The following is a 19,441-nucleotide window of genomic DNA, read 5'->3' on the forward strand; positions in this document are numbered from 1 at the left end:
TTCTTGATATCATCCCACAACTCTTCTGGTCTTTGGTCTTCAGTGTTTAATGTATCAAATCTGTGCTTCAGATGATCTCTAAATTCAAGTGAGATATATTCAAGGTCATATTTTGGCTCTCATGGACTTGTTACTTTTTTTTCAGCTTCAGTCTGAATTTGCATTTGAGCAAATTGATGGTCTGTTCCACAATCTGCCCCTGGCCTTGTTTTGGCTGATGATATGGAGCTTTTCCATCGTCTCTTTCCACAGATGTAGTCAATTTGATTTCTGTGATTTCTTTATCGTCTCTTATGCTATCTAACAAAGGTATTTGAAATGAACAAATCATTGGTTTTGCAAAATTCTATCATTCAATCTCCAGCATTATTTCTATCACCAAGGCCATATTTTCTAACTGCTGATTCTTCCTCTTTGTTTCCAATCTTTGCATTCCAATCACCAGTATGAGCAATACATCTTGAATGCATGTTTGATTAATTTCAATCTGAAGAAGTTGGTAGAACTTTTCTATTTCAACCTCACTTGCTTTAATGGTTGATGCATAAATTTGAATAATAATAGTATTAACTGGTCTTCCCTGTAGGTGCATGAATATTATCCTATCACAGACAGTGTTGTACCTCATGACTAATCTTGATATGTTCTTTTTGACGATGATTACAACACCATTCCTCTTCAATTTTTCATTCCCAGAATAGGAAACCATGTGGTTGTCAGATTCAAAATGGCCAGTACCAGTCCATTTCAGCTCACTAACGCCTAAGATATTGATGTTTATACATTCCATTTTATTTTTAACAATTTCCAATTATCCTCGATTCATACTTCATACATTCTATGTTCCAATGATTAATGGGGGTTTACAGCTGTTTCTCTTCATTTTGAATTGTGCCCCATCAGCAAATGTGAGGGCTTTACTCCCATGGGTTTTGCTCCATTCAGGTCATCATAGTCAACTCTACTCTGAGAAGGCAGCTCTTCCCCAGTCGCATTTTGAGTGCCTTCCAACCTGAGGGGCTCATTTTCAGGCACTGTATCTGACAGTGTTTCTCTGCTATTCATAAGGCTTTCAGTGACTAAATATTCGGAAGTAGTTCATCTCTCCTTCTTCCTAGTCTGTCTTCATCTGGAAGCTCATCTGAAACTTGTCTACCATGAGTGACCCTACTGGTATTTAAAATACTGGTGGGATATCATCCAGAATCACAGCAACTCACAAGCCACCACAGTGTGACAAACTGACAGATGAGTGGTGGGTAGGTGTGAGAGAGGCTGGCAAATGTGGCCTTTAGGCAGTGCCCATTGCTTTCCTGAATAACATCTGTGTCCTATAAATAAGTTGTAGGGAAGGTCACTAGCAGACTGTAACACAAACAGGAAAACTTGCCAGAAGATAAAAATGGTGAGATGCATTAGCCAGGGCATAAAGGGTTAATCACTAGACTTGGCCAGAAGGCATCCTTCTGGGGGACGATGAGGAAGAGGAGATGGAGCCAGATGGCAGTGGTTTGAAGCATGAAGGGGAAAGTGAAGACACGTGAGTGGGAGGTCCCTGACCTTAGTAAAGAAAATAAGAAGGATCAAAGGCACTTTGGGGTCCTTGATTTTGCGATGTGAGGGCTTAAACATGATAAAAGGGTAAGAGGGCTAAATCAACTGAGAAAGGAAGTAAAGGGGTAGGAAAGAATGGGGATTGTCAAAGGTGCCAGGGGTGATTGGAGAGAAGGTGAATCCAAAACAGAGTGGGAGGCTCAGCCTTCACCCTCAAGGACCAAAGAACAAGAGGTGAGGATGGTGAGTGGGGAGCCAAAAAGGTTTCTGCCAATGGCTGGCAGATCTTGATGAGGCAGTAGGTAGGGTCACCTTGTCGGTGAGCAGTTAGGAGACAGTGGGGCCCTGCAGGGGTTAGTGAAGATCAGGATGCCTGTCCTGAGGACCTAGAAAGGAAATTCACCCCCAACAAGGAGAGGGCTTGGAGACAGGTACTTCAGTACATTAACACTAAAAACTGGGAGTCTCTAGTGGCTGTGGCCCACAGGTTAGGTGATTTTCATCAGTGATGCTCAAGGGAGTAAGCAGCAGAGAAGGTGGAAGGTGCAGACTGGTGGGGGCAGATGAATTCAAAAAAGCCCTGGGGAGAGAAAGAGAATGCTCTGAAAAGCAGTTCACTAGGCTGCTAAGGGCCCAGGCCAAAAAGGGAAGGGCTGGAGGCTGGCACACAGGAGGAAAATAGACTCAAGAAACCAGATACCACAGAACAGGTGTGGTGAGCCAAGAGGAAGGAAGGTGAGAAGTGGTCACCACCAGGGTTGGTGCTCAGCATCAGAGGGGGCTAGTCCTGGGGTAAGGCAAGACCCAGGGTGGCTATGGCAGTGGGCAGTGGGCAGCCAGGGTGCTGGGTGGGTCATCTGTAAGTCACCCAGGATGATGGTCGGATGGAGTGGAGAGGAAGAACAAGTATGCCAAGTCTTCATGGAAGATGATAGGGATGTCAGTTGAAGACAGTAATGAGGAGTACCCCAGTATTGTCCCAGAGCATGGGCAGTAAGGTCGTAGGAGTGGTGGGGAACTGGTATTAGGCTGAGAAGGTAACAGAGCATTCTGTAAACTGTAGAGACATCCGAGGCTTGTATATGGGACTAAAGGCTTGGACAAGGATGGAGTCTACAGTGAAGGGAGAGAGGCAAGAAAAGGAGAGGATGAGAAATGGTTGAATTTTTAGGGCAGACTTGGCGATCCCATTTTACAGAGCATAGTGGTTATGACTCAGGCTGCTAACCTCAACATTAGCAGTTCAAAACTACTAGCCATTCCATGGGAGAAAGTTGAGGCTTTCTGCTCCAGTAAAGATTTACAGCCTCAGAAACCCTATGCAGGGTCTTTGTGAGTTGGCATATAACCTCCAATCACCACCTTGTAAGGAGTCCTGCTGTGGATTAATGTGCTGAACTGCAAAGCCGGTTTGAACCACAAGGTCGGTGGTTCAAGCTCACCAGCCACTTCTCAGAAACCCTACACAGGGTCCCTATGGGTCAGAACCAACTTGACAGCACTTAACAGGAACAACAAAGAGAGGAAGTAATTCACCCTCAGTCATCTAAGATTTGAACTGGACTCTCCTCTCTAGGCCTCAGTTTTCCAATCCCAAAATGAGATCAGATGGTAAGGTGGCTGGGCCTTAGCTGTGCTTCATGAAGATTTAGGGATTACACAAAAGTTCTTGGAGTAAGAAATCTCCTTGCCCCAAACCTGGTCCTTAAACTGAGTCACTTTCAAAACACCAGGACTTTCCAAATTCCCCCAACCCTGAGCTGGGTCCTCAGGGGGACTGAGTCACAGGGAAGGTTGAACCTGGGAGGCAGCCAGTGATTGATGCAGGTGAAACCACATTGCCTGGAAGACCTTTACACAGGTGCCCTTTTTCTTAAGAGGCTGCATCACATCCCGCCCTTGGTAACAAGTCTGTGTTGATCTGGTCACAACAAACTCTCTACAATAATTGTCATCAACCCCCAATCAATAGTGCTGGTATCTATGGAAAATAGCCCCCAGGGCAAGTAGTTTTAAATTGCTGAATGATCTGACGCAGCTGCAATGGTGAATGAAAAGTGTTTGTTACTGCCCTGGCTCAAGGGGTGCCCAGGGCACATAAAATACCTGCAGTAGCTTAGCTATGCCTCTGCCTCCAAAGCTCATTCCCATCCTCCCTGCCTTCATCTCCATCCCACTCCAGTCTGTTCTCTGCACATTGGCAGAGCCATCTTCCCATGGCCAGCTCACTCTTTGTCCCTCTCCTGCTCTGGAGTCTTCCATGGCTCCCATTACCTATCAAAAAAAGCCAATGCCTACCCATGAGCCCAGCTCCCATAGCCTTCTGCAGCTATACCATCCATGAGTCCTCCACCCCAACCTCAGACTTTCTCAGCTCCAGACCCTTGCTCCCTCCACCAACTCCACACACACACATCCAATGTCTTAGCTAATCCAAATTGTACAAACATAAAACCATAATCCAATGTCTTCAATTTTTAAATAAAATAGCCCATGCCCCATGGCCCACGCCCCATACTGCTTCCTTCTCGTTTCTTCTAAGACCTCCCACATAGGATTCAGGGTCCCTGTTGCTTTTCACTCGAGCTCTGCTCCCGGCCTGAGCTGCTTCTTCAGCCTATTTTGCCATCTGCCATCCTTTCTCTGCCTCATGTGTGGCCTCAGCATCAATGGCCTCATTCCCCAGAGCCCCAGAAATGCAGGTTGTGTGGGCAACAGACTTTCCTACACATTTGGTGGAAAGAGAGATTTCAGTACCTAACTAACCAGCAGTAACATCACACTGAGCTTTCACTTACTGTCCATAAGGTTCCTGGGTCCTCCCTGCAGCCCCTTCCTCTGCTCTGGTTCCTGAACACCTCTCTAACCAGGAACCCCCCACCCCCCACCCAGCTGCACTCTGCTCCAACATCCTGGGCTTCACAAAGTCTTATTCTCCAGCTACCAAAAGGTAACTCCCCAAATCTTGCCCCCTTATTACACAGAGCCACATCATTCACTCTGTGGTGATCTTTTCCTTCAGGACCAGGCCCAACAGGGGCGAAGGGGGTTTCTGCCCTTTCGTAAGCAAAAAGGGCCTCTCAAGGGATTTTCCCAAGCAAAAGTGTGTAGCCTCCTTCTGTTACATACAGCCCCACCCAAGGCAGGGAGCAGCTGCCCTCAGCCCTTCATTTAAGTAGCATTGTTTTGGTTTTGTTCCTTCTCAGGAAAGAATCTTAGAGTCAGAATCAGGAACATCAAGTCCAGTTTCATTATTTAACAGATGAGAAGTCAACTAAGACCCAAAGGGGTTAAGGCCCCAACCAAAGAAAGTCTAGCAATTGAATGTCAGGCCTGGGGCAGAACTGGTTCATTGGATGCCGGGTCTGGGGCTTCTCTGCGCCTCCACACCCATTCTTCCACATCCAGTACAAACAGAAAAGACGGGAGACACTGCTCTTTGCTGAGCACCTACTATGTGACAGGCATGATGCTAAGTAATTTATGTGCATGTATCCTTGAACCCTCACATCAGCCCTTGAAATAGGAACTGCTATTATCCCCATTTTACAGATAAGGACATTAATACTCAAAGAGGAAGTCCATAGCCAGTTGCCCTCAGGCTCCTCAGCTGGAACCTGGAATTATAACAAAGGCTTACAACTCTTTAGGAAGTTAATCCAGCTTAGTCTGAAGCAAACTTCTTATTCTCGATGACTACAATAAAAGCAAACACTTGTGCAAGTCTTGCTTGTGCCTGGCATGAGACTGAATATTTTACATGATTCACCTTACTTCATTTTCATCATAATCACAGGAGACATAGAATTGTTCCCATTTTAAAGACAGGGAAATGACTTGGAGAAGCAAGGTGATCTGCCCAAGATCTCATAGCTGATTATTGGCAGAGATAGATTTAAACCAGGACTCTGAACCAGTTCAAACCAGCTCAGTCATAGCTGATGCAGCAAAATCAGAACAGGCCCAAATTTGTAAATGTGAATGTTCTGAAACAATAACCTGAACAGAAAAAACGATGGGTCAAGAGCTCAACTAGAGGAAGATAAAGAAATTTGATACAGGAACCAAGTGTAAATTGCTACAATTTAATGAACTTGACCTATATTTATGGATGTAGTAGCTCAAAATACCAACCGAGAGGGACAGAATCTTCATATCAAGGATCAAGCCTATCCCCTTTGTACACAGGGTTGATAGGGATGACCAACTTAGAAATTGGCTACCTAAAAGGGAGTGGGGCTATAAAGGCATGAAGTGACTGGCTTATAAGTTTTCAAGAGGGAGTTTAGTTTCAGAGTGTGCGGGGGAAGGTAGAATCCTCACTGAATAGTTTTCATCTTGTCAAGACAGGTCTGGTGAAAAGAGATGGGGATAAGATTCTTATGATTCAATAGTGAGTAATTGTTATCATGACAAATTGCAATTGTCACAACTGTAAAGGTAGAAGTTTTGTACCATAAATTGGGAAGTAGTTAATCTTACATTCTAGGAACAGAGGATCCTAGGACCATCAAAAGAGAAGAGCATGAGCAGAATGTGGGATCCTAACCAGAGAAACAGCAACACCAGCGATGGAGACAAAGAGGATGACATGGAGAGATAGAGCAATTGAGGGCTCTAGACTTATGGAAAGAGAAAAGCTGTGTGCTGGTGGCCAGGAGGCAGGCTTGCAGAATGTGTCCTTTGGTTGTTTAAATGATTATATATCCCTGAGTGTTTTTGTGTACATCAAAACAACAACAACAGTAGCAACTAACAAATACTGTTGAATGATGATGCATGGAGGGGATTATAATCATTGCAGTTAAACAAAATATGATAGAATGAGTGTAAAACCAATGTTCTCCCATGTAGACTAGCACTCAATTCACAATTAAAAAGAACTATGGGTCAAAGTCCAGAAATGGGAGAATCAGAAGAGGTATAGTGAGCCCTTTCAGGCATAGTGAGCCCTTTCAGGCTGATGTGGGAAATTGTACTATTGCCAAGACTATGGAGAGCAGCACACACTCAAGTGGTACACTGGCTACCATCTTTGAGATGGACACCATTGTTTATGACTCTGCTGATCAAGAGATGTGGTTGCTATGCAACACACATACCCCCTTTATTCTCTAAGAGGGAGATTGAGTTTCTAGCAGGATGTCAAGCTATCATTTTTACCGTTCCAGTTTTTGTTCCAGTACACTTAAACATTTTACAAATTGGCTTTAGGGACCATGACTGAACTAGGAAGATCCTGTTTGAAGCCCTGGATCAAACTGACAACAGCAACTCGAAAGATTAGATTTGAACCTAAGGAAGCAGTAAGTTTATGGCAAAGGGAGGGGAACAACTCAGAAAAGGAGGCTGAGGATGTTTGCACAGCTCAATGTCTTCAGTGTCACAGAACTGTACATGTAGAAAGTGTTCGGTTGGTATATGTTTTGCTGTGTATATTCTCAACAACAACAAAATAAATAGACCCAGATCCATCTGGCTCAGAATCGATGCTCTTCCCATTGCCCTTCCCCCAGTCCTCATCTCACCCCTTTTTGCTGGGGAAAGTGTGAGCACAAAGTCTACCTTCCCTTCTTGCCCCTACCAGCTTTGTTCTACATTCAGATTCACTTCTGAGAACCTGGGAGGTTCTCAGGTAGCAGTTCAGCCTAGTAGGGTAGCAGTCCCTCTTCCCCTTCCCTGTCCCACCATCCCCAGTTCCAGATCTCAGCAGGAAGGATTAGTCTGAGACAGGAAGGCCCCTCTGTACAAACTTAGTTGCCAGACCTAGGCTGTTCCTGGAACTGGGCAATGGGTACTAGGTACCACCCAACTTGGACCAGCTTATCCTGTAGTCCTAATGCCAAGGTAGGGCATTCCTCCCTATCCTTCACCACCACCCTGTCCCCCTAGCTAGGTTCTCAACATCAGCTTAAGAGGTCTCAGGGGTGGGAGTGGCCATTTATAGATGTGAGGGATGTCTCACTTATACCTCCTTGAGTGCAAGCAGCAGTATGTAATTCCATTTCCTCATGCTCAAAAGTCATTTACTGGGAGGCTGTGGGAGCTTACAGAGTCAGGGGCAGGCTGGAGAACCAGGGTCCAACCCCATGTCCTGTCAAATTCAAGTCCAGTTGAAGGAGGACTTGGGTCTCTCAAAGCAGTCCAGCAATATCTCACCAGGTCCCACAGACTGGGATTGGATCACATGCCTGTCATTGAACCAGTCTTTGGTTGGTTTATGCAGGTCACATGTTCTACCTCCAAGAGGGAAGAGGCTCACCCAAAACAGATGAACTAACAGTAGGCAAGGAGGGATCTCCAAGGATTCTGGAGGCTGGATAGTCAAAACCCTACCAACAACCTTGACAATGGTCATCAGATGGTGTATCTCCAGTCAGTCTAACCTTGAGTTTTCCCTGGCTTGGTGCTGTACCTTTAAGAGCAGAGAGGTCCTGTTCCTCACATACAGTAGGTGGGAGGGAGGGAGGAAAGGTTGTTTTTAAATCACCCATAAGGTGTTTAGCCCAGTGCTGTACTCTTCCATACAGATTATCCCTGCACAGAAGGCAAGGTGATGCTAATAGCCCACACAAAGAGAAAGTGAGATGGCTCATCTTGTCTGGAGCAGAAAATGCAAGGGAAGCAGGAGAGGGGACAGGCTACAATAAGAATAGAGCCTGACTGCAAAGGCCTGGAACTCCATTGAGGCCAAGAGGCTGGTTCTCACTAAAGACTGTGGACAGCCAACAGGGCTGCACTGGCCTCCTCCCTCCCTGTGCCCATCCCCCAAATCGGGCCTTCCTGGAAAATGCCCTGCCTGTGTCCACCAGTTTCCTCTGAGATGCTCCCTGGCACCCAAGTTCAGGCCCTCCATGTGGTTGGCATTTTCAGCAGGATCAGCTGTGCCCAGTACCAACAGTGACACTGAGGACTGCCCTTCCAAGAGGGCCATGGGTCACATACTGCTTGGCCAGCCTATCTCAGAAGGGGTGGAAGGGAGGTTCTTAGTGTAGATGAAAAGACAACACTACCAATTTTTTAGCTACATTTATGGAGCTAAAAATGGACTGGAAAACAAAATACTGTTTAACTAAATAAAAACATATAACTTTGTTCTGTTTTTAGACTCAACTAAATGGGAGATCTCATTGCTGATATCAGATAGATCTTGGCTGAAAGATGAGGGCTATTATTGTTAATATCAGATGGATCTTGGCTGAAAGCAAAGAATACCAGAAAGATATTTACCTGCATTTCATTGACTATGCAAAGCATTCAACTGTGTGGATCATAACAAACTTTGGGTAAAATTGCAAAGAATGAGAATTCCAGAACACTCAGTTGTGCTCATGCAGAACCTGTATGTAGACCAAGAGGTAAACGCTCAAACAGAACAAGGGGATACTTACAAGTTTAAAATCAGGAAAGGTATGCGTCCAAGTGGTATCCTTTTACCATATTTATTCAATCTGTATGCTGAGCAAATAATCCAAGAAGCTGGACTATATGAAGAAGAATGTGGCATCCGGATTGGAGGAAGACTCACTAACAACCTGCATTATGCAGATGATGCAACCTTGCTTGCTGGAAGCAAAGAGGACTTGAAATACTGATAAAGATCAAAGACCACAGCCTTCAATATGGATTACACTTCAGCATACAAAAATCCTCACAACTGGATCAATAAGCAACAGCATGCTAAATGGAGAAAAGATGGAAGATGTTAAGAATTTTATTTTACTTGGATCCACAATACCCATGAAAGCAGCAGTTAGAAAATCAAACGTGTTGCATAAGGCAAATCTGCTGCAGAAAACTTCTTTAAAGTGTTAAAAAGCAAATCTGGTGGAGCAATGGTGCAGCTGGGGACTTTAGATCCAGAGAGGGAGAGCGACTGTGTGCTGAAGACTTAGGGGGGTGGGGGGTAATGTAGGGGGCAGGCTTGCAGGGTATATACCCTTTGGTTGGTTGATGATGCATGGAGGGGATTGTAATCATGGCAATGAAATGATATACGATAGAATGAATGTAAAACTAATGTTCTCCCGTGTAAACTATCATATAATTCACAATAAAACACTGAAAAAAAAGCAAATCTGCCACTTTGAATATTAATGTGTGCCTGACCCAAGGCATAGTATTTTAAATCTCCTCACATTCCTGTAAAAGCTGAACAATGAATGTGGAAAACAAAAGAATTATGTATTTGAATTATGGTGTTAGCAAAGAACATTGACTATACCCTGGGCTGCCAGGAGAATCAACAATTCTGTTTTGGAAGCAGTACAGCTCCTTAAAAATGAGGATGAATCTCATGTACTTTGGACATGTCATCAGAAGGAACCAGTCCCTGGAGAAGGACAGAGATAAACTAGACCTTCAACAAGATGGATTGGCACAGTGACTGAAACAGTGGACTCAAATCCAGGAATGATTGTGAGGATGGCACAGGACCGGCAGAGTTTCATTCCATTGTACATCGAGTTGCTATGAGTCAGAACCCACTCAACAGCACCTAACAACTACAACAACCAAATGATTCTTGGTCTCGTGGCCACCGTTTCACTATATGTTGTTGTTGTTGTTGTTGTTGTTGTTAAGTGCTGTCGAATAGGTTCTGACTCATAGCAACCAGAAATAGGGTTTCTGAGGAGCAGCTGGTGAGTTTGAACTGTCGACTGTGTGGGTTCGCAGTCCAGTGCAGACTCTCTATGACCTACATCTCTCCACAGCTGGCATGTTCAAATGCCCACATTTCTCTATATGTTGTTGTTGTTGTATGTCATAGAGTCGGTTCTGACCCATAGTAACCCTGTATAGTGTTTCTGAAGAGCGGCTGGTGAGCTTGAACCACTGACCTTGTAGTTCAAACCAACTTTGGAGTCCAGCGCATTAACTCACAGTGCCACACAAGGACTCCATATACTTGTCATCTGTTAGTCAGGTCTGTTCAAGATGCCTATGACCTCTGACCTACGTTACCATAATATACACAGTCCTGACTCATTAGGGCAAGGCAGTGAGGACTTGGAGCCCACAGCGAGTGACATTTGGGTAGGTTTTAAAGACAGGAGCTTTCGAGTACATCTAGAAACGGTAAATGGCCACCAGGGGGTGGAATGAAAGTTATGGAGCTGTGTGGGGTTGGGGCTTTGGAGTCAGAACAACCTGAACTCAAATCCCAGTTTTAATTACCAAGACATAAAGCCTTCATCTTTCTGAGCCTCAGTCTCTTCATCTGTCAAATAGAGTTAATAACAGTGACCTCTCAGAACTGCTGTAAATATTAAGAACCAGATGCAGAGACACCTAGCACACGTGAACATAGTAGGCCCACAGGAAACAGCCACTTTCTGCTCCCAGCCCCTTTCTCTTGCCCATTACCCAGCATGCCCTGACCCCATCCTCAAAGCATGCAGAAAGATAACATCCCCTTATTAGATGACTCCAGGAATGGGACTGGATCCAGACCAGCCTCAGACAGAGACGGCCTCCCAGGGCCCAGCCTGGAGCCCATGGACATAAGGTGATAACCTGCCCTGAGTCACCAGCAAAGGCCCCACCAGGTGAGGTCCATTTATCTGCAGCATCTCAGCCCAGCCAGTGCCGCCAGGTCTGGTAGGACCCTGGGTGAAGACCCAAGTCTGAACCTGCCCAACTCCACTCTCTGGGCAGTACCACATGGAACCTCAGAGACCTGGAAGCTGCCTTACTTTTAGGATGGCAAAGGGCTTCTTCTTTCTTCCATCAACAAGTGTCTGATAGCAGTAGTCCTGCAGGTCATTACTCTTCACACCTTTGCAGACTCTTTCCAGCTCTTCCACCCTTCCTCCTCACATGGTGTCCCCAGAAGTCTGCCCAAACCCACCACAGATCGAGGCCAGATCCAGGCCACATGGGTTTAGCAGGTAAAACACGCAGCCTGGAGCTTTCGAGCTGTGTGAACTTGGACTCATTACATAGCCTCTCTGTGCCTCTATTTCCTTGTTTGCTACATGGAGATAATAGTTACATAGCTCAGAGTTACTGTGAAGATACGGGATTCTGCAATAAACACTCTCCAATTCTGATTTTTTTCCTTTTTAAAAATTGAACTAACATTTAAAACATTGCAAAAAAATAGGCATTCCAAAACACACTTAATTGTGCTCATACATAGACCAAGAGACAAAACAGGGAAACAGTGTGTGGATCAAAATCAGGACAAGTATACATCAGGGTTGTATGCTTTCACCATATTTATTCAACCTTATGTTAAGCAAATAATCCAAGAAGAAGAGCACAGCATCAGCATTGGAGGAAAGCTCATTAACAACCTGTGCCTGAAGAAGACACGACCTAACTCACTGAAAGGGAAGACAATTGGAAGCACTTATTGATCATCAAAGACTGCAGCCTTCAGTATGGATTATACCTCAACAGAAAGAAAACAAAAATCCTCACAACTGAACCAATAAGCAATATAATGATAAATGGAGGAAAGACTGAAGTTGTCAAAGATTTTATTTTACTTGGATCCTAATCAATGCCCATGGAAGGAGCAGTTAGAAATATCAACTGCTCTTGGATGTACTGCATCGAGCAAACTTGCTGCAAAAGACCCCTTTGAAGTGTTAAAAAGCAAATCTGTCACTTTGAGGACTTATGTGTATCTGACATAAATCATGATATTTTTAATCATCTCATATGCATGTGCAAGTTGGATAATGAATAAGAAAGATCAAAGAAGAATTGATGCATTTGAATTACAGTGTTGACAAAGAATACTCAATATACTATGAACTACCAGAAGAAGGAACACTATTGTCTTGGAAGAAATAGTCAGATGCTCCTTAGAAGCAAATGACAAGACTTTGTTTTACATACTTTGGACATGTTATCAGGAGAAGCGACATCATGCTTGGTAAAGTAGAGGGTCAGTGAAAAAGAGGAAGACCCTCAGTGAGATGGACTGACACAGTGGCTGCACCAATGGGACAATTGTGAGGATGGTGCCGGACTGGGCAGTGTTTCATTCTGTTATACACAGGGTCACTATGAGTCAGAATTGACTGGATGCCACCTAATAATAACATTTAAAAATGTGATTGCATAGTAAAATCAGATTTCTAGCTTTTCTTGTAAAATCAAAAGATGTATACAGACACAGTCTTACAGGGTACCAGCTGGCATGCCTTTTGGACCACTGGCTCTCACACCTAGCAGCACCTTAGAACCAAATTAGAGTCACCTAGACAGCTCTTAAAATATTTTGTTGCCTAGGCCCCACCTTGGACCAATTAAATCAGTCTCTGTGGGATGGAGCCCAGTCATCCCATGTTGTAAAAGCATCCCTTGTGATTCTAGTTCATAGCTAAGGTGGAGAACTTCAATTTTTGGCAAACCATGGACTTTCCAGTCGGCCACTGTAACGTTTTCCTTTTATCATTACACTGTGGCTTTAATTGTTATTGTTGTTAAGTGCCATAGAGTTGGTTCGACTTTTAGTGACCCTGTATAGTGACCCTATTTCCAAGGAGCAGCTGGTGGGTTTGAACCACAGACATTATGGTTCGCAGTTCAGTGCTGATCCTATGGCGCCACACCAGGATTGGCTTTAATTACCTCTTTCAAAAACAGGAAACAGAAGCCATACCCAGAAAGCCAAGGGGATCTCTCTTATACTTAATCCACTCCACTTATTCACATGCCCACCTGGGCCCCAATAGCAGCAGCCTGTGAACCTAGTTCTGCCCCCTCCTTGACCAGCCTTATCTACATGTCTAGACAGAAACCCTCAAGTCTTTCTGTTCAATCCAGCCCTTTCTCTTGAACTGTTCTTCCCTGAACACTTAGGGTACCTGCTGCCTTTGCCTCCAATGCCTACCTTGCCTTTTTCCCCAGCACACTTCTACTCCTCCACTTCCTCCAGGAAGCCCTCCCGACTAGCCAGGCAGAGTTGGCGTCCTACTCCCCTATCTCCCAAGAACAACTCATGCATTTCCTTATCCTCACACGAAACACAATATTCTTTCCTTTGAGGTCAGTTCCCCAACAGACTGGCAGCTTCTCAAGGGCCATTGTTGGGGCACCAGGGCCTAGTACAGAATTCACTGCATGTTAGCTGACTTAATCCCCATCTCCCTGCCCTTCGCGAGCCCTTTTATGGTCCACACCTAAAAGAAACGGCACACACACACAAATTTCCTCCAGATTCCAGTCTCCAGTCAATTCAAAGGTGGGCCTAGAGCTTTGGAAAGTGAAATTGGGGTTAGGCCATGGAGTCATTCCCTGGGATTTTATTGCTTCTCAGATGGCAGTTGCTCTTACCCAGCTCCAGGAACTCTGTCCCAAGCTGTCCCTGTGACCTGTTCCTCACATCTGGTCACATACGGATTTGGAGCCTGTAAAGAACAGAACTGTGGCGTGTTGTTGCAGTGACACGTATGGAGTGTTGGTGTAGCACTGTAGGATAAAACACTGGACTGCAAGGTTGGCAGTTCAAACCCACCATTAGCTCCACAGAAACCCTATACAGACTCAATGGCACTTAACAACAACAACACATCTCAGGGGAATCAGGGACATGCAGTGATGGAGCCTCATGGAGGCTAAAGGGGGTCACTGTGTTGACCCAACACTGCTAACATCCTGAACTATTCTCTGGGCTTTTCTCTCACCACTGGCTACACGCTCTATACAATCCCCTCTGACTTCCAGATCTGCGCATGCACAGCTGTCTCCCTTGCTCCCCTTTGTCCAGGCTCCTCACGGCCTCTCAGGATGCCTCCCTCCAGCTTCAGGACTCTGCCAGCTCCCTCTGGCCTCTAGTGTCTAAGCTCTGGCCGATTCAACTCTTCTCACAGAGTCACAAGGTTGGTGGCCCTTGGTTGGCTGGGTCAGGGGTAGTCCTTATCCAATCAGCCATAGCTGGGGGATCACATACAAACGTGGCTCCCTTGAGCTAGAGTGTGAACAGAAGAGCTTCCTCTTCCAGGGTTTTCAGGCCACCGCAGGCACCATAAGTGCCAGTACACTTCCCCTGCTGGACTTCCTGACACACTCAGTGACCCCATCCCCTTCTTCAGCCTCTCCCCAGTCAGCTCACATCCCCAGGCTCCCACCCATCCAGTGGTAGTTCACTGCCTGCCTCCCCCTCCTCATCTCCAGAACAACCCTGCCCAGGAAGTAAGGCTGTCAGATAAAATACAGAATGCTCAGTTTGATTTTGAATCAGATAAGCAACAAATAATTTTTAGTATAAGTATGTTTATTATAAGATTGTTGTTGTTAAGTACCCTCAAAAGTCGATTCCAACTCATAGCGACCCTGTATAGGCTTTCCAAGGAGCAACTGGTGAGCTTGAACCATTGAACTTGTGGTTCAAACTAACATTGTAGTCCAGTGCGTTAACTCACACCACCACACGAGAACTCCATGTTTAGTACAAGTATGTTTAATATAAGTAGTATAAGTATATTGTAGCGTACATGCTTCTAGTACTAAGAAATTATTCATTGTTTATCAAATTTAACTGGATGCCCTGATTTATTTTTATTTGCTAAATGTGGCAACCCTAAAATGGGTCTCCCTTCAGTGAAGTGGTTCTGGTGGAATTCACACTCATAAAGGAAGCAAGTCCCTTCTCAGAAGGCATCTCTGGGAAGTACAATGAATGTGCCCTTTCCCACACAGTTGATCTCCCTGAGGTGACGACAAGGATGTTTCTCTAAATGAATCTCTGGATTCTAGCATCACCTTTACCTGGGTGCATGAGGACTCTTGAGTGGCTGAAGTGAAATAGGAGTTCTTGGCTCTGAGGAGTCCAGGATGGGCTGACTCCACATTAGATCTAAAACCTTACCAGGACCCGACTTCTCTCTCTCCAGCTCAGCTCCCCTCTCCTCTGTTCTGGCATCATTCTAGGTGTGAGTCACCCTCATTTGCTCCACACCTTGGCACAATGTCAGGTTTAGAGCCCACAAGCCAGAAACGTAGTCTCCTTCGCAAGAGTCCCAAAAGAATGCTCTTTGCTTCTCCTTAACTCTGATTGGCTCATTTCCGATTGCCTAAATCAATCAGTGAGGCCAGAAGAACGCAACACTCTGATTGTGCAGATCTGCGTCACAGGTCCACCTCTGGCAGCAGAGTGTTATCCTGGTGCAGTTATGGAGAGAGGGAAGAAGGTGTGTGGCCTTGGAAGATAAATGGACAGATGACTGCTATGGCACGGCATGGCACTTCTCTGCTCAATACACTCCCACAGTTGTGGTTCTGACATTTTCAAGAGGAGCACACCTTCTCAATGTCAAGTTCCCTATACTGTACATTTGTTGTTGTTGTTGTTGAGTGCTATCGACTTGGTTTACCCTGTGTAGGTTTTCTGGGGAGTGACTGGGGAGTTTGAACTGCCAACCCTGTGGTTCAAACCGACCTTGAGTTCAAGTGCTTATCCTATGGTGCCACACAAACCAAAAAATTGGTGGCTGGAAACTATGAGTGCTCTGTGAGAGGCAGATGTGGCACTTAGCTTCCGTAAAGATTGTTGTGAGATGCTACCAGTCAGTTCCAACTCCTAGTGACCCTCTGTACAACAGAACAAAAACACTGCCCAGGCCTGTGCCATCTTCACAGTTATGTCTGAGCCCAATGTTACTACCCCTGTGTCGATCCATCTCGTTGAGAACCTTCCTTTTTTTTGCTGACCCTCCACTTTACCAAACCCAATGAGGTAGTTCTACTCTGTTTTGTAGGGTCTCTATGAGTAGGACCCTCTATAGCCATGAGTTTTGTTTGGTTTTTATGTGAAAAACAAACAAACAAGCCAACAAAGCCAATCCTACTACTGTTGAGTTGATTGTGTCTCTTAATGACCCTGTAAGCCAGAGTAGAATTACGTCAGAGGGTTTCTGAGGCTGGAAATCCCTATTGGAAATGGACTCCCTCATCTTTCTCCCATGGAATGGCTGGTGGGTTTGAACCACCCACCTTTGGTTAGTAGTCCAAAGCTTACCCGACTGTACCACTTCAGAATGCTTATTTATGTTTATTGATTGTGTTATTTAATTGGCCTTCAGACAATACTTGGAGCACATGTAATTTTAAGGACCCTCATAATTACCCCAGTACCTGGGTGCTGCAAATAGTTACACACTCAGCTGCTAATTGAAAGTTTGAAGGTTCATGGTGCAAAAGTGCCTTAGAAGATAGGCCTGGCAGTCCACTTCCCAAAAAAACAGTCATTAAAAACCCTATGAGGCACAATTTTACTCTGATACACATGGGGTTACCATGAAATAGTCCACTTATTGGCAACTGGTTTACTTGTCACAATTACCCCAGTCAACCCTCAAGAACAGACCTCTCCAGTACAGAATGAAAACCTTGTGGGAAATTAACTCAGCCTCTCTTTATTTTAACAAGTTCCTCTGTGAATAATAACCACTCCCCATCTTGTGTCCACAGCAAGTGTATCAGAGGATTCTTTGGTTGCAAATCACAGAAAGGACCCTTGATAACGTCAGGAAAAGGAAACCTATCAAGAGGCTTCTGGGGGGGCTTAAAAGATCCACAAGGCTTAGGAATCCAGGATTCCTTTGAAGTTAGAAGGCAGGAACAAGGATCCCACCTCAGAGATGGGCGATCAGTCTCATCAGCTCAAAATTCAATTCCAGTGAAGGAGCTTCTGAGTAGCCCAGTTTATATGACCTATCATCCACCATTAACTAAGAGAAGGTGGGACTCCTAAGATCATTCCAGAAAAAGGAACCAGAATGCCAGCAGGGCAAGAGGCAAAAGCTGGGAACCAGAAGTGAAGAACATTCCCTGAAGGATGGCACACCCTTCAGGTGGTGGTTCAGATTGGGGTACACACTCCTCAGGAGAGCCTACCCATTTTGAGTGTAGTGATCAATTCTTTTGCTGTTACATTGCCACCACTTATTTTTCTTTGGGGTTATTCTGGAAGTATTCACTTGGATTTTCCCCTGCTCTGGTTTTCTTTATGTTTCCATAATCTTTCGGCTCCTGGGTGGTCTGGTTTCCGACAGGCAGCAGCGTCAGCTGGTTCTCACAGAGTCCGTGTGCTCATGGAGGAAATGTGGCCTGCACCAATGTCACCCCACCCACTAAAGGAAGTGACAGCTACACAAGTGGAGAAATGCGTTGGATACTCAGAAAGATGATTTTGGTTAGGAAAGGAATAAGGGAAACATTTCAAACAGTTTCAAGCAATAAAGACAATTTATTAACTCACATTATTCAAAAGTGCTTCAGGAAAGGTTTGATCCAGCAGCTTAACAGTGTTGGCAAGAACCTAATTTCATTCTCTTACTCTGTTTGCCTTTTTTTAAAGATGAGTTTTCATTGCCTGTCAGCAGATCCCAAGACAAAGACTGCCTCATTTATGCTCCTCAAGGGATTAAAAAAGCATCTTTGTCCCATAATTCCCAGCAGAAGTCCTGAGGTTCAATCTGAAGCAGCAGGACTGGGTCACATACCAACCTCAAACCAATCACTGAGCCAGGGGGTTAAATGTCCCTGTTGACTTAACCCCATTCTTCCCTGGCATCCAAAGTGGAGTTCCCTCCTGGAACTACATGAATCCCAAAACCAAAATCAAGGCTATGGGGAAAGAGTGCCACTGCATTGGACAGCCACGTGGGAGTTCATTGACACATCATCAGAATGGCAGCTATGGCGATGCACCAAGTACTGCATTAAGCACTCGTTTCCCAGGCAGGAATTGTGTGACTAAATGAATTGTCACACACCCCTGCGGGGTAGGCTTTTAACTCTGTTTTACAGGAACAAAAAGTGAGGTTCAACGAAGTGTGAAGTGACTGGAAACTTCACAGCTCATACAAGTCAAGAGAGAGTTTGAACCCAGATCTATCAAAACCCAAATTCCAATTTCCTAACCTCTACCTGGAGTCTTGGTGTGGCACTGCAGGATAATACCGAAAGGTCAGTTTGAACCACAACGTTGGTGGATCCAACACACCAGTCACCCTCTGAAAACCCTATAAATGGTCGCTATGGGTCAGAACTGACTCAACAACATTTAACAACAGCAACAACAAACTCTACCTGGTGTGGTGCTGTAGGATAAGCACTGAGCTGCTAACTGCAAGTCAGCAGTTCAAATCCCCCAGCTGCTTTTTGGAAACCCCATTCAGGGTGCTTATGAGTCTGAACCAACTCCATGGCACTCAAGAACGACAACAATTTCTACTTCAGTGTGGCACTGTGAGTTAATGTGCTGGACTGCAAAGTTGGTTTGAACTAAAAGGCAGCGGTTCAAGCTCACCAGTTGCTCCTTGGAAAGCCTATACAGGGTCACTAAGGGTTGGAACCAACTCAATATCCCTTAACAACAACAACAACAGGTAGAAAGGGAGGACCAGAAAGGAAGCTTACTTATTCAATAGACCTTAACTGAGTGCCTACTATGTGCTAGACATTCTTCTAGGCTGGCAATCGTTGAGATATAATCCCTACTTCCTTTGATGTACAAACCTCTAAGGACAACCCGAGAAGGAAGTACTATTTATTGCTGTGCTGAGCACTTCACCTGCATTCTCTTATTGAATCCTTACAAGGCTCTGGGAAAGATGGTCGTACGTCCTCGGGATGAAATGAAGTAGCTCCAGGTCACTCAACTGGTCGGTTACTCCACCTGATGTCTCTAGAAGCCGAGGAGCCATGGGGTAGGTCAGATCAGTGAGAAGACCGCTGCGTAAGGTGCAGATCCCCTGAGAAGTCAAAGTCTAGAGAAAGAGAGGTGCACTGTGGATTGCAATTAGCAAGAAAAACTCTCTAATGGAAAAGCAAGTTTTACTGAGCCACAGAGACTGAGGACCCACATTCAAAAAACCCAGGCTGGTACTGATGCCATTGACCGCCACCAGGAGATTTGTCTTTGCAA

Source organism: Chrysochloris asiatica, unplaced genomic scaffold (genome assembly GCF_000296735.1).
Source record: "Chrysochloris asiatica unplaced genomic scaffold, ChrAsi1.0 scaffold00047, whole genome shotgun sequence".
In the NCBI taxonomy this organism is placed as follows: Eukaryota; Metazoa; Chordata; class Mammalia; order Afrosoricida; family Chrysochloridae; genus Chrysochloris; species Chrysochloris asiatica.